Source organism: Misgurnus anguillicaudatus, chromosome 23 (genome assembly GCF_027580225.2).
Source record: "Misgurnus anguillicaudatus chromosome 23, ASM2758022v2, whole genome shotgun sequence".
Taxonomy (NCBI): Eukaryota; Metazoa; Chordata; class Actinopteri; order Cypriniformes; family Cobitidae; genus Misgurnus; species Misgurnus anguillicaudatus.
The window spans coordinates 37,885,001-37,895,000 of record NC_073359.2 but is presented as its reverse complement, the minus strand read 5'-3'; the positions used below and the strand labels follow the sequence as shown (position 1 = coordinate 37,895,000).

The following is a 10,000-nucleotide window of genomic DNA, read 5'->3' as shown; positions in this document are numbered from 1 at the left end:
CCTGGTATTCCCAGGCGGTCTCCCATCCAAGTACTAACCAGGCCCGACCCTGCTTGGCTTCTGAGATCAGACGAGAGCGGGCGTGCTCAGGGTGGTGTGGCCGTAAGCGAGCGCTGACTCGATTCGAGAGCCAATTCAAGACTAATGTGGCAACGCCATGCCATGTGCGAACGCTTACAGAAAGGATGCATTTCTGGAAAAAATTATATGAATAAATAATTAAATAATTAATTAAATGCTTACAGCACCTGGTATTCCCAGGCGGTCTCCCATCCAAGTACTAACCAGGCCCGACCCTGCTTGGCTTCCGAGATCAGACGAGAGCGGGCGTGCTCAGGGTGGTGTGGCCGTAAGCGAGCGCTGACTCAATTCGAGAGCCACTTCAAGATTAATGTGGCAACGCCATGCCATCGGCGAACGCTTACAGAAAGGATGCATTTCTGGAAAAAAAATATATGAATAAATAATTAAATAAATAATTAAATGCTTACAGCACCTGGTATTCCCAGGCGGTCTCCCATCCAAGTACTAACCAGGCCCGACCCTGCTTGGCTTCCGAGATCAGACGAGAGCGGGCGTGCTCAGGGTGGTGTGGCCGTAAGCGAGCGCTGACTCGATTCGAGAGCCACTTTAAGACTAATGTGGCAACGGCATGCCATGTGCGAACGCTTACAGAAAGGATGCATTTCTGGAAAAAATTATATGAATAAATAATTAAATAATTAATTAAATGCTTACAGCACCTGGTATTCCCAGGCGGTCTCCCATCCAAGTACTAACCAGGCCCGACCCTGCTTGGCTTCCGAGATCAGACGAGAGCGGGCGTGCTCAGGGTGGTGTGGCCATAAGCGAGCGCTGACTCGATTCGAGAGCCACTTCAAGACTAATGTGGCAACGCCATGCCATCGGCGAACGCTTACAGAAAGGATGCATTTCTGGAAAAAAAATTATATGAATAAATAATTAAATAATTAATTAAATGCTTACAGCACCTGGTATTCCCAGGCGGTCTCCCATCCAAGTACTAACCAGGCCCGACCCTGCTTGGCTTCCGAGATCAGACGAGAGCGGGCGTGCTCAGGGTGGTGTGGCCGTAAGCGGGCGCTGACTCGATTCGAGAGCCACTTCAAGACTAATGTGGCAACGCCATGCCATCGGCGAACGCTTACAGAAAGGATGCATTTCTGGAAAAAAATTATATGAATAAGTAATTAAATAATTAATTAAATAAATAAATAATTAAATGCTTACAGCACCTGGTATTCCCAGGCGGTCTCCCATCCAAGTACTAACCAGGCCCGACCCTGCTTGGCTTCCGAGATCAGACGAGAGCGGGCGTGCTCAGGGTGGTGTGGCCGTAAGCGAGCGCTGACTCGATTCGAGAGCCACTTTAAGACTAATGTGGCAACGCCATGCCATGTGCGAACGCTTACAGAAAGGATGCATTTCTGGAAAAAATTATATGAATAAATAATTAAATAAATGCTTACAGCACCTGGTATTCCCAGGCGGTCTCCCATCCAAGTACTAACCAGGCCCGACCCTGCTTGGCTTCCGAGATCAGACGAGAGCGGGCGTGCTCAGGGTGGTGTGGCCGTAAGCGAGCGCTGACTCGATTCGAGAGCCACTTCAAGACTAATGTGGCAACGCCATGCCATCGGCGAACGCTTAAAGAAAGGATGCATTTCTGGAAAAAAATTATATGAATAAGTAATTAAATAATTAATTATATGAATAAATAATTAAATAATTAATTAAATGCTTACAGCACCTGGTATTCCCAGGCGGTCTCCCATCCAAGTACTAACCAGGCCCGACCCTGCTTGGCTTCCGAGATCAGACGAGAGCGGGCGTGCTCAGGGTGGTGTGGCCGTAAGCGAGCGCTGACTCGATTCGAGAGCCACTTCAAGACTAATGTGGCAACGCCATGCCATGTGCGAACGCTTACAGAAAGGATGCATTTCTGGAAAAAAAATATATGAATAAATAATTAAATAATTAATTAAATGCTTACAGCACCTGGTATTCCCAGGCGGTCTCCCATCCAAGTACTAACCAGGCCCGACCCTGCTTGGCTTCCGAGATCAGATGAGAGCGGGCGTGCTCAGGGTGGTGTGGCCGTAAGCGAGCGCTGACTCGATTCGAGAGCCACTTCAAGACTAATGTGGCAACGCCATGCCATGTGCGAACGCTTACAGAAAGGATGCATTTCTGGAAAAAAATTATATGAATAAATAATTAAATAATTAATTAAATGCTTACAGCACCTGGTATTCCCAGGCGGTCTCCCATCCAAGTACTAACCAGGCCCGACCCTGCTTGGCTTCCGAGATCAGACGAGAGCGGGCGTGCTCAGGGTGGTGTGGCCGTAAACGAGCGCTGATTCGATTCGAGAGCCACTTCAAGACTAATGTGGCAACGCAATGCCATCGGCGAACGCTTACAGAAAGGACGCATTTCTGGAAAAAATTATATGAATAAATAATTAAATAAATAATTAAATGCTTACAGCACCTGGTATTCCCAGGCGGTCTCCCATCCAAGTACTAACCAGGCCCGACCCTGCTTGGCTTCCGAGATCAGACGAGAGCGGGCGTGCTCAGGGTGGTGTGGCCGTAAACGAGCGCTGATTCGATTCGAGAGCCACTTCAAGACTAATGTGGCAACGCAATGCCATGTGCGAACGCTTACAGAAAGGATGCATTTCTGGAAAAAATTATATGAATAAATAATTAAATAATTAATTAAATGCTTACAGCACCTGGTATTCCCAGGAGGTCTCCCATCCAAGTACTAACCAGGCCCGACCCTGCTTGGCTTCCGAGATCAGACGAGAGCGGGCGTGCTCAGGGTGGTGTGGCCATAAGCGAGCGCTGACTCGATTCGAGAGCCACTTCAAGACTAATGTGGCAACGCCATGCCATCGGCGAACGCTTACAGAAAGGATGCATTTCTGGAAAAAAATTATATGAATAAATAATTAAATAATTAATTAAATGCTTACAGCACCTGGTATTCCCAGGCGGTCTCCCATCCAAGTACTAACCAGGCCCGACCCTGCTTGGCTTCCGAGATCAGACGAGAGCGGGCGTGCTCAGGGTGGTGTGGCCGTAAACGAGCGCTGACTCGATTCGAGAGCCACTTCAAGACTAATGTGGCAACGCAATGCCATCGGCGAACGCTTACAGAAAGGATGCATTTCTGGAAAAAAATTATATGAATAAATAATTAAATAAATAATTAAATGCTTACAGCACCTGGTATTCCCAGGCGGACTCCCATCCAAGTACTAACCAGGCCCGACCCTGCTTGGCTTCCGAGATCAGAAGAGAGCGGGCGTGCTTAGGGTGGTGTGGCCGTAAGCGAGCACTGTTTCGATTCGAGAGCCACTTCAAGACTAATGTGGCAACGCCATGCCATCGGCGAACGCTTACAGAAAGGATGCATTTCTGGAAAAAATTATATGAATAAATAATTAATTAAATGCTTACAGCACCTGGTATTCCCAGGCGGTCTCCCATCCAAGTACTAACCAGGCCCGACCCTGCTTGGCTTCCGAGATCAGACGAGAGCTGGCGTGCTCAGGGTGGTGTGGCCGTAAGCGAGCGCTGACTCGATTCGAGAGCCACTTCAAGACTAATGTGGCAACGCCATGCCATCGGCGAACGCTTACAGAAAGGATGCATTTCTGGAAAAAAATTATATAAGTAATTAAATAATTAAATAATTAATTAAATGCTTACAGCACCTGGTATTCCCAGGCGGTCTCCCATCCAAGTACTAACCAGGCCCGACCCTGCTTGGCTTCCGAGATCAGACGATAGCGGGCGTGCTCAGGGTGGTGTGGCCGTAAGCGAGCGCTGACTCGATTCGAGAGCCACTTCAAGATTAATGTGGCAACGCCATGCCATCGGCGAACGCTTACAGAAAGGATGCATTTCTGGAAAAAAATTATATGAATAAATAATTAAATAATTAATTAAATAAAGAATTAAATGCTTACAGCACCTGGTATTCCCAGGCGGTCTCCCATCCAAGTACTAACCAGGCCCGACCCTGCTTGGCTTCCGAGATCAGACGAGAACGGGCGTGCTCAGGGTGGTGTGGCCGTAAGCGAGCGCTGACTCGATTCGAGAGCCACTTCAAGACTAATGTGGCAACGCCATGCCATCGGCGAACGCTTACAGAAAGGATGCATTTCTGGAAAAAAATTATATGAATAAGTAATTAAATAATTAATTAAATAAATAAATAATTAAATGCTTACAGCACCTGGTATTCCCAGGCGGTCTCCCATCCAAGTACTAACCAGGCCCGACCCTGCTTGGCTTCCGAGATCAGACGAGAGCGGGCGTGCTCAGGGTGGTGTGGCCGTAAGCGAGCGCTGACTCGATTCGAGATCCACTTTAAGACTAATGTGGCAACGCCATGCCATGTGCGAACGCTTACAGAAAGGATGCATTTCTGGAAAAAATTATATGAATAAATAATTAAATAATTAATTAAATGCTTACAGCACCTGGTATTCCCAGGCGGTCTCCCATCCAAGTACTAACCAGGCCCGACCCTGCTTGGCTTCCGAGATCAGACGAGAGCGGGCGTGCTCAGGGTGGTGTGGCCATGAAGCGAGCGCTGACTCAATTCGAGAGCCACTTCAAGACTAATGTGGCAACGCCATGCCATCGGCGAACGCTTACAGAAAGGATGCATTTCTGGAAAAAAATTATATGAATAAATAATTAAATAATTAATTAAATGCTTACAGCACCTGGTATTCCCAGGCGGTCTCCCATCCAAGTACTAACCAGGCCCGACCCTGCTTGGCTTCCGAGATCAGACGAGAGCGGGCGTGCTCAGGGTGGTGTGGCCGTAAGCGAGCGCTGACTCGATTCGAGAGCCACTTCAAGACTAATGTGGCAACGCCATGCCATCGGCGAACGCTTACAGAAAGGATGCATTTCTGGAAAAAAATTATATGAATAAATAATTAAATAATTAATTAAATGCTTACAGCACCTGGTATTCCGAGGCGGTCTCCCATCCAAGTACTAACCAGGCCCGACCCTGCTTGGCTTCCGAGATCAGACGAGAGCGGGCGTGCTCAGGGTGGTGTGGCCGTAAGCGAGCGCTGACTCGATTCGAGAGCCACTTCAAGACTAATGTGGCAACGCCATGCCATCGGCGAACGCTTACAGAAAGGATGCATTTCTGGAAAAAAATTATATGAATAAGTAATTAAATAATTAATTAAATAAATAAATAATTAAATGCTTACAGCACCTGGTATTCCCAGGCGGTCTCCCATCCAAGTACTAACCAGGCCCGACCCTGCTTGGCTTCCGAGATCAGACGAGAGCGGGCGTGCTCAGGGTGGTGTGGCCGTAAGCGAGCGCTGACTCGATTCGAGAGCCACTTTAAGACTAATGTGGCAACGCCATGCCATGTGCGAACGCTTACAGAAAGGATGCATTTCTGGAAAAAATTATATGAATAAATAATTAAATAATTAATTGAATGCTTACAGCACCTGGTATTCCCAGGCGGTCTCCCATCCAAGTACTAACCAGGCCCGACCCTGCTTGGCTTCCGAGATCAGACGAGAGCGGGCGTGCTCAGGGTGGTGTGGCCATGAAGCGAGCGCTGACTCAATTCGAGGGCACTTCAAGACTAATGTGGCAACGCCATGCCATCGGCGAACGCTTACAGAAAGGATGCATTTCTGGAAAAAAATTATATGAATAAATAATTAAATAATTAATTAAATGCTTACAGCACCTGGTATTCCCAGGCGGTCTCCCATCCAAGTACTAACCAGGCCCGACCCTGCTTGGCTTCCGAGATCAGACGAGAGCGGGCGTGCTCAGGGTGGTGTGGCCGTAAGCGAGCGCTGACTCGATTCGAGAGCCACTTCAAGACTAATGTGGCAACGCCATGCCATCGGCGAACGCTTACAGAAAGGATGCATTTCTGGAAAAAAATTATATGAATAAATAATTAAATAATTAATTAAATGCTTACAGCACCTGGTATTCCCAGGCGGTCTCCCATCCAAGTACTAACCAGGCCCGACCCTGCTTGGCTTCCGAGATCAGACGAGAGCGGGCGTGCTCAGGGTGGTGTGGCCGTAAGCGAGCGCTGACTCGATTCGAGAGCCACTTCAAGACTAATGTGGCAACGCCATGCCATGTGCGAACGCTTACAGAAAGGATGCATTTCTGGAAAAAATTATATGAATAAATAATTAAATAATTAATTAAATGCTTACAGCACCTGGTATTCCCAGGCGGTCTCCCATCCAAGTACTAACCAGGCCAGACCCTGCTTGGCTTCCGAGATCAGAGGAGAGCGGGCGTGCTCAGGGTGGTGTGGCCGTAAGCGAGCGCTGACTCAATTCGAGAGCCACTTCAAGATTAATGTGGCAACGCCATGCCATCGGCGAACGCTTACAGAAAGGATGCATTTCTGGAAAAAAAATATATGAATAAATAATTAAATAAATAATTAAATGCTTACAGCACCTGGTATTCCCAGGCGGTCTCCCATCCAAGTACTAACCAGGCCCGACCCTGCTTGGCTTCCGAGATCAGACGAGAGCGGGCGTGCTCAGGGTGGTGTGGCCGTAAGCGAGCGCTGACTCGATTCGAGAGCCACTTTAAGACTAATGTGGCAACGCCATGCCATCGGCGAACGCTTACAGAAAGGATGCATTTCTGGAAAAAAATTATATGAATAAATAATTAAATAATTAATTAAATGCTTACAGCACCTGGTATTCCCAGGCGGTCTCCCATCCAAGTACTAACCAGGCCCGACCCTGCTTGGCTTCCGAGATCAGACGAGAGCGGGCGTGCTCAGGGTGGTGTGGCCGTAAGCGAGCGCTGACTAGATTCGAGAGCCACTTCAAGACTAATGTGGCAACGCCATGCCATGTGCGAACGCTTACAGAAAGGATGCATTTCTGGAAAAAATTATATGAATAAATAATTAAATAATTAATTAAATGCTTACAGCACCTGGTATTCCCAGGCGGTCTCCCATCCAAGTACTAACCAGGCCCTACCCTGCTTGGCTTCCGAGATCAGACGAGAGCGGGCGTGCTCAGGGTGGTGTGGCCGTAAGCGAGCGCTGACTCGATTCGAGAGCCACTTCAAGACTAATGTGGCAACGCCATGCCATGTGCGAACGCTTACAGAAAGGATGCATTTCTGGAAAAAATTATATGAATAAATAATTAATTAAATGCTTACAGCACCTGGTATTCCCAGGCGGTCTCCCATCCAAGTACTAACCAGGCCCGACCCTGCTTGGCTTCCAAGATCAGACGAGAGCGGGCGTGCTCAGGGTGGTGTGGCCGTAAGCGAGCGCTGACTCGATTCGAGAGCCACTTCAAGACTAATGTGGCAACGCCATGCCATCGGCGAACGCTTACAGAAAGGATGCATTTCTGGAAAAAAATTATATAAGTAATTAAATAATTAAATAATTAATTAAATGCTTACAGCACCTGGTATTCCCAGGCGGTCTCCCATCAAAGTACTAACCAGGCCCGACCCTGCTTGGCTTCCGAGATCAGACGAGAGCGGGCGTGCTCAGGGTGGTGTGGCCGTAAGCGAGCGCTGACTCGATTCGAGAGCCACTTCAAGATTAATGTGGCAACGCCATGCCATCGGCGAACGCTTACAGAAAGGATGCATTTCTGGAAAAAAATTATATGAATAAATAATTAAATAATTAATTAAATAAAGAATTAAATGCTTACAGCACCTGGTATTCCCAGGCGGTCTCCCATCCAAGTACTAACCAGGCCCGACCCTGCTTGGCTTCCGAGATCAGACGAGAGCGGGCGTGCTCAGGGTGGTGTGGCCGTAAGCGAGCGCTGACTCGATTCGAGAGCCACTTCAAGACTAATGTGGCAACGCCATGCCATCGGCGAACGCTTACAGAAAGGATGCATTTCTGGAAAAAAATTATATGAATAAGTAATTAAATAATTAATTAAATAAATAAATAATTAAATGCTTACAGCATCTGGAATTCCCAGGCGGTCTCCCATCCAAGTACTAACCAGGCCCGACCCTGCTTGGCTTCCGAGATCAGACGAGAGCGGGCGTGCTCAGGGTGGTGTGGCCGTAAGCGAGCGCTGACTCGATTCGAGATCCACTTTAAGACTAATGTGGCAACGCCATGCCATGTGCGAACGCTTACAGAAAGGATGCATTTCTGGAAAAAATTATATGAATAAATAATTAAATAATTAATTAAATGCTTACAGCACCTGGTATTCCCAGGCGGTCTCCCATCCAAGTACTAGCCAGGCCCGACCCTGCTTGGCTTCCGAGATCAGACGAGAGCGGGCGTGCTCAGGGTGGTGTGGCCATGAAGCGAGCGCTGACTCAATTCGAGAGCCACTTCAAGACTAATGTGGCAACGCCATGCCATCGGCGAACGCTTACAGAAAGGATGCATTTCTGGAAAAAAATTATATGAATAAATAATTAAATAATTAATTAAATGCTTACAGCACCTGGTATTCCCAGGCGGTCTCCCATCCAAGTACTAACCAGGCCCGACCCTGCTTGGCTTCCGAGATCAGACGAGAGCGGGCGTGCTCAGGGTGGTGTGGCCGTAAGCGAGCGCTGACTCGATTCGAGAGCCACTTCAAGACTAATGTGGCAACGCCATGCCATCGGCGAACGCTTACAGAAAGGATGCATTTCTGGAAAAAAATTATATGAATAAGTAATTAAATAATTAATTAAATAAATAAATAATTAAATGCTTACAGCACCTGGTATTCCCAGGCGGTCTCCCATCCAAGTACTAACCAGGCCCGACCCTGCTTGGCTTCCGAGATCAGACGAGAGCGGGCGTGCTCAGGGTGGTGTGGCCGTAAGCGAGCGCTGACTCGATTCGAGAGCCACTTTAAGACTAATGTGGCAACGCCATGCCATGTGCGAACGCTTACAGAAAGGATGCATTTCTGGAAAAAATTATATGAATAAATAATTAAATAATTAATTGAATGCTTACAGCACCTGGTATTCCCAGGCGGTCTCCCATCCAAGTACTAACCAGGCCCGACCCTGCTTGGCTTCCGAGATCAGACGAGAGCGGGCGTGCTCAGGGTGGTGTGGCCATGAAGCGAGCGCTGACTCAATTCGAGGGCACTTCAAGACTAATGTGGCAACGCCATGCCATCGGCGAACGCTTACAGAAAGGATGCATTTCTGGAAAAAAATTATATGAATAAATAATTAAATAATTAATTAAATGCTTATAGCACCTGGTATTCCCAGGCGGTCTCCCATCCAAGTACTAACCAGGCCCGACCCTGCTTGGCTTCCGAGATCAGACGAGAGCGGGCGTGCTCAGGGTGGTGTGGCCGTAAGCGAGCGCTGACTCGATTCGAGAGCCACTTCAAGACTAATGTGGCAACGCCATGCCATGTGCGAACGCTTACAGAAAGGATGCATTTCTGGAAAAAAATTATATGTATAAATAATTAAATAATTAATTAAATGCTTACAGCACCTGGTATTCCCAGGCGGTCTCCCATCCAAGTACTAACCAGGCCCGACCCTGCTTGGCTTCCGAGATCAGACGAGAGCGGGCGTGCTCAGGGTGGTGTGGCCGTAAGCGAGCGCTGACTCGATTCGAGAGCCACTTCAAGACTAATGTGGCAACGCCATGCCATCGGCGAACGCTTACAGAAAGGATGCATTTCTGGAAAAAAATTATATGAATAAATAATTAAATAATTAATTAAATGCTTACAGCACCTGGTATTCCCAGGCGGTCTCCCATCCAAGTACTAACCAGGCCCGACCCTGCTTGGCTTCCGAGATCAGACGAGAGCGGGCGTGCTCAGGGTGGTGTGGCCGTAAGCGAGCGCTGACTCGATTCGAGAGCCACTTCAAGACTAATGTGGCAACGCCATGCCATGTGCGAACGCTTACAGAAAGGATGCATTTCTGGAAAAAATTATATGAATAAATAATTA

At 47.9% G+C, this 10,000-nt stretch overlaps 33 non-coding genes and 7 pseudogenes across 33 annotated transcripts in view; all 40 read right to left on the bottom strand.

Annotated features, from left to right (window-relative positions):
• LOC141360253 (5S ribosomal RNA) overlaps positions 1-108 on the bottom strand; it is a 119-nt gene extending 11 nt beyond the window's left edge. Inside the window, exon 1 of the ribosomal RNA XR_012366766.1 lies at positions 1-108. This exon is cut by the window's left edge and continues 11 nt beyond it. This is a non-coding gene — a ribosomal RNA (5S ribosomal RNA).
• Positions 109-236: 128 nt separating this feature from the next.
• LOC141361213 (5S ribosomal RNA) lies at positions 237-355 on the bottom strand. The gene has a single exon (XR_012367265.1). It is a non-coding gene; the product is annotated as a 5S ribosomal RNA (ribosomal RNA).
• Positions 356-484: 129 nt separating this feature from the next.
• LOC141361212 (5S ribosomal RNA) lies at positions 485-603 on the bottom strand. Its single transcript, XR_012367264.1, has one exon. It is a non-coding gene; the product is annotated as a 5S ribosomal RNA (ribosomal RNA).
• A 128-nt stretch (positions 604-731) lies between these two features.
• LOC141359853 (5S ribosomal RNA) lies at positions 732-850 on the bottom strand. The gene has a single exon (XR_012366336.1). It is a non-coding gene; the product is annotated as a 5S ribosomal RNA (ribosomal RNA).
• A 130-nt stretch (positions 851-980) lies between these two features.
• LOC141361211 (5S ribosomal RNA) lies at positions 981-1,099 on the bottom strand. The gene has a single exon (XR_012367263.1). It is a non-coding gene; the product is annotated as a 5S ribosomal RNA (ribosomal RNA).
• Positions 1,100-1,244: 145 nt separating this feature from the next.
• Positions 1,245-1,363, bottom strand: LOC141361210 (5S ribosomal RNA). The gene has a single exon (XR_012367262.1). It is a non-coding gene; the product is annotated as a 5S ribosomal RNA (ribosomal RNA).
• A 120-nt stretch (positions 1,364-1,483) lies between these two features.
• LOC141361209 (5S ribosomal RNA) lies at positions 1,484-1,602 on the bottom strand. The gene has a single exon (XR_012367261.1). It is a non-coding gene; the product is annotated as a 5S ribosomal RNA (ribosomal RNA).
• A 157-nt stretch (positions 1,603-1,759) lies between these two features.
• On the bottom strand, positions 1,760-1,878 carry LOC141361208 (5S ribosomal RNA). The gene has a single exon (XR_012367260.1). It is a non-coding gene; the product is annotated as a 5S ribosomal RNA (ribosomal RNA).
• A 129-nt stretch (positions 1,879-2,007) lies between these two features.
• LOC141361041 (5S ribosomal RNA) lies at positions 2,008-2,126 on the bottom strand. Its single transcript, XR_012367090.1, has one exon. It is a non-coding gene; the product is annotated as a 5S ribosomal RNA (ribosomal RNA).
• A 129-nt stretch (positions 2,127-2,255) lies between these two features.
• On the bottom strand, positions 2,256-2,374 carry LOC141359798 (5S ribosomal RNA). Its single transcript, XR_012366279.1, has one exon. It is a non-coding gene; the product is annotated as a 5S ribosomal RNA (ribosomal RNA).
• Positions 2,375-2,502: 128 nt separating this feature from the next.
• Positions 2,503-2,621, bottom strand: LOC141359797 (5S ribosomal RNA). The gene has a single exon (XR_012366278.1). It is a non-coding gene; the product is annotated as a 5S ribosomal RNA (ribosomal RNA).
• A 128-nt stretch (positions 2,622-2,749) lies between these two features.
• On the bottom strand, positions 2,750-2,868 carry LOC141359754 (5S ribosomal RNA). Its single transcript, XR_012366235.1, has one exon. It is a non-coding gene; the product is annotated as a 5S ribosomal RNA (ribosomal RNA).
• Positions 2,869-2,997: 129 nt separating this feature from the next.
• Positions 2,998-3,116, bottom strand: LOC141359795 (5S ribosomal RNA). Its single transcript, XR_012366276.1, has one exon. It is a non-coding gene; the product is annotated as a 5S ribosomal RNA (ribosomal RNA).
• Positions 3,117-3,245: 129 nt separating this feature from the next.
• On the bottom strand, positions 3,246-3,364 carry LOC141360630 (5S ribosomal RNA; annotated as a pseudogene).
• Positions 3,365-3,484: 120 nt separating this feature from the next.
• On the bottom strand, positions 3,485-3,603 carry LOC141360239 (5S ribosomal RNA). Its single transcript, XR_012366752.1, has one exon. It is a non-coding gene; the product is annotated as a 5S ribosomal RNA (ribosomal RNA).
• Positions 3,604-3,736: 133 nt separating this feature from the next.
• LOC141360533 (5S ribosomal RNA) lies at positions 3,737-3,855 on the bottom strand (annotated as a pseudogene).
• Positions 3,856-3,996: 141 nt separating this feature from the next.
• Positions 3,997-4,115, bottom strand: LOC141361150 (5S ribosomal RNA). Its single transcript, XR_012367202.1, has one exon. It is a non-coding gene; the product is annotated as a 5S ribosomal RNA (ribosomal RNA).
• A 145-nt stretch (positions 4,116-4,260) lies between these two features.
• On the bottom strand, positions 4,261-4,379 carry LOC141361207 (5S ribosomal RNA). Its single transcript, XR_012367259.1, has one exon. It is a non-coding gene; the product is annotated as a 5S ribosomal RNA (ribosomal RNA).
• Positions 4,380-4,507: 128 nt separating this feature from the next.
• LOC141360808 (5S ribosomal RNA) lies at positions 4,508-4,626 on the bottom strand (annotated as a pseudogene).
• Positions 4,627-4,756: 130 nt separating this feature from the next.
• On the bottom strand, positions 4,757-4,875 carry LOC141361206 (5S ribosomal RNA). The gene has a single exon (XR_012367258.1). It is a non-coding gene; the product is annotated as a 5S ribosomal RNA (ribosomal RNA).
• Positions 4,876-5,004: 129 nt separating this feature from the next.
• LOC141360084 (5S ribosomal RNA) lies at positions 5,005-5,123 on the bottom strand. Its single transcript, XR_012366597.1, has one exon. It is a non-coding gene; the product is annotated as a 5S ribosomal RNA (ribosomal RNA).
• A 145-nt stretch (positions 5,124-5,268) lies between these two features.
• On the bottom strand, positions 5,269-5,387 carry LOC141361205 (5S ribosomal RNA). The gene has a single exon (XR_012367257.1). It is a non-coding gene; the product is annotated as a 5S ribosomal RNA (ribosomal RNA).
• Positions 5,388-5,515: 128 nt separating this feature from the next.
• LOC141360807 (5S ribosomal RNA) lies at positions 5,516-5,634 on the bottom strand (annotated as a pseudogene).
• A 129-nt stretch (positions 5,635-5,763) lies between these two features.
• Positions 5,764-5,882, bottom strand: LOC141361203 (5S ribosomal RNA). Its single transcript, XR_012367255.1, has one exon. It is a non-coding gene; the product is annotated as a 5S ribosomal RNA (ribosomal RNA).
• Positions 5,883-6,011: 129 nt separating this feature from the next.
• On the bottom strand, positions 6,012-6,130 carry LOC141361202 (5S ribosomal RNA). The gene has a single exon (XR_012367254.1). It is a non-coding gene; the product is annotated as a 5S ribosomal RNA (ribosomal RNA).
• A 128-nt stretch (positions 6,131-6,258) lies between these two features.
• LOC141360633 (5S ribosomal RNA) lies at positions 6,259-6,377 on the bottom strand (annotated as a pseudogene).
• Positions 6,378-6,506: 129 nt separating this feature from the next.
• LOC141361201 (5S ribosomal RNA) lies at positions 6,507-6,625 on the bottom strand. Its single transcript, XR_012367253.1, has one exon. It is a non-coding gene; the product is annotated as a 5S ribosomal RNA (ribosomal RNA).
• Positions 6,626-6,754: 129 nt separating this feature from the next.
• LOC141361200 (5S ribosomal RNA) lies at positions 6,755-6,873 on the bottom strand. Its single transcript, XR_012367252.1, has one exon. It is a non-coding gene; the product is annotated as a 5S ribosomal RNA (ribosomal RNA).
• A 128-nt stretch (positions 6,874-7,001) lies between these two features.
• On the bottom strand, positions 7,002-7,120 carry LOC141361161 (5S ribosomal RNA). The gene has a single exon (XR_012367213.1). It is a non-coding gene; the product is annotated as a 5S ribosomal RNA (ribosomal RNA).
• A 120-nt stretch (positions 7,121-7,240) lies between these two features.
• On the bottom strand, positions 7,241-7,359 carry LOC141360106 (5S ribosomal RNA). The gene has a single exon (XR_012366619.1). It is a non-coding gene; the product is annotated as a 5S ribosomal RNA (ribosomal RNA).
• A 133-nt stretch (positions 7,360-7,492) lies between these two features.
• On the bottom strand, positions 7,493-7,611 carry LOC141359723 (5S ribosomal RNA). Its single transcript, XR_012366204.1, has one exon. It is a non-coding gene; the product is annotated as a 5S ribosomal RNA (ribosomal RNA).
• A 141-nt stretch (positions 7,612-7,752) lies between these two features.
• LOC141361199 (5S ribosomal RNA) lies at positions 7,753-7,871 on the bottom strand. The gene has a single exon (XR_012367251.1). It is a non-coding gene; the product is annotated as a 5S ribosomal RNA (ribosomal RNA).
• Positions 7,872-8,016: 145 nt separating this feature from the next.
• LOC141360393 (5S ribosomal RNA) lies at positions 8,017-8,135 on the bottom strand. Its single transcript, XR_012366906.1, has one exon. It is a non-coding gene; the product is annotated as a 5S ribosomal RNA (ribosomal RNA).
• Positions 8,136-8,263: 128 nt separating this feature from the next.
• Positions 8,264-8,382, bottom strand: LOC141360849 (5S ribosomal RNA; annotated as a pseudogene).
• A 130-nt stretch (positions 8,383-8,512) lies between these two features.
• Positions 8,513-8,631, bottom strand: LOC141361198 (5S ribosomal RNA). The gene has a single exon (XR_012367250.1). It is a non-coding gene; the product is annotated as a 5S ribosomal RNA (ribosomal RNA).
• Positions 8,632-8,776: 145 nt separating this feature from the next.
• Positions 8,777-8,895, bottom strand: LOC141361197 (5S ribosomal RNA). The gene has a single exon (XR_012367249.1). It is a non-coding gene; the product is annotated as a 5S ribosomal RNA (ribosomal RNA).
• A 128-nt stretch (positions 8,896-9,023) lies between these two features.
• LOC141360805 (5S ribosomal RNA) lies at positions 9,024-9,142 on the bottom strand (annotated as a pseudogene).
• Positions 9,143-9,271: 129 nt separating this feature from the next.
• LOC141360152 (5S ribosomal RNA) lies at positions 9,272-9,390 on the bottom strand. The gene has a single exon (XR_012366665.1). It is a non-coding gene; the product is annotated as a 5S ribosomal RNA (ribosomal RNA).
• Positions 9,391-9,519: 129 nt separating this feature from the next.
• On the bottom strand, positions 9,520-9,638 carry LOC141361196 (5S ribosomal RNA). Its single transcript, XR_012367248.1, has one exon. It is a non-coding gene; the product is annotated as a 5S ribosomal RNA (ribosomal RNA).
• Positions 9,639-9,767: 129 nt separating this feature from the next.
• LOC141361195 (5S ribosomal RNA) lies at positions 9,768-9,886 on the bottom strand. The gene has a single exon (XR_012367247.1). It is a non-coding gene; the product is annotated as a 5S ribosomal RNA (ribosomal RNA).
• Between the last annotated feature and the right edge of the window lie 114 nt (positions 9,887-10,000).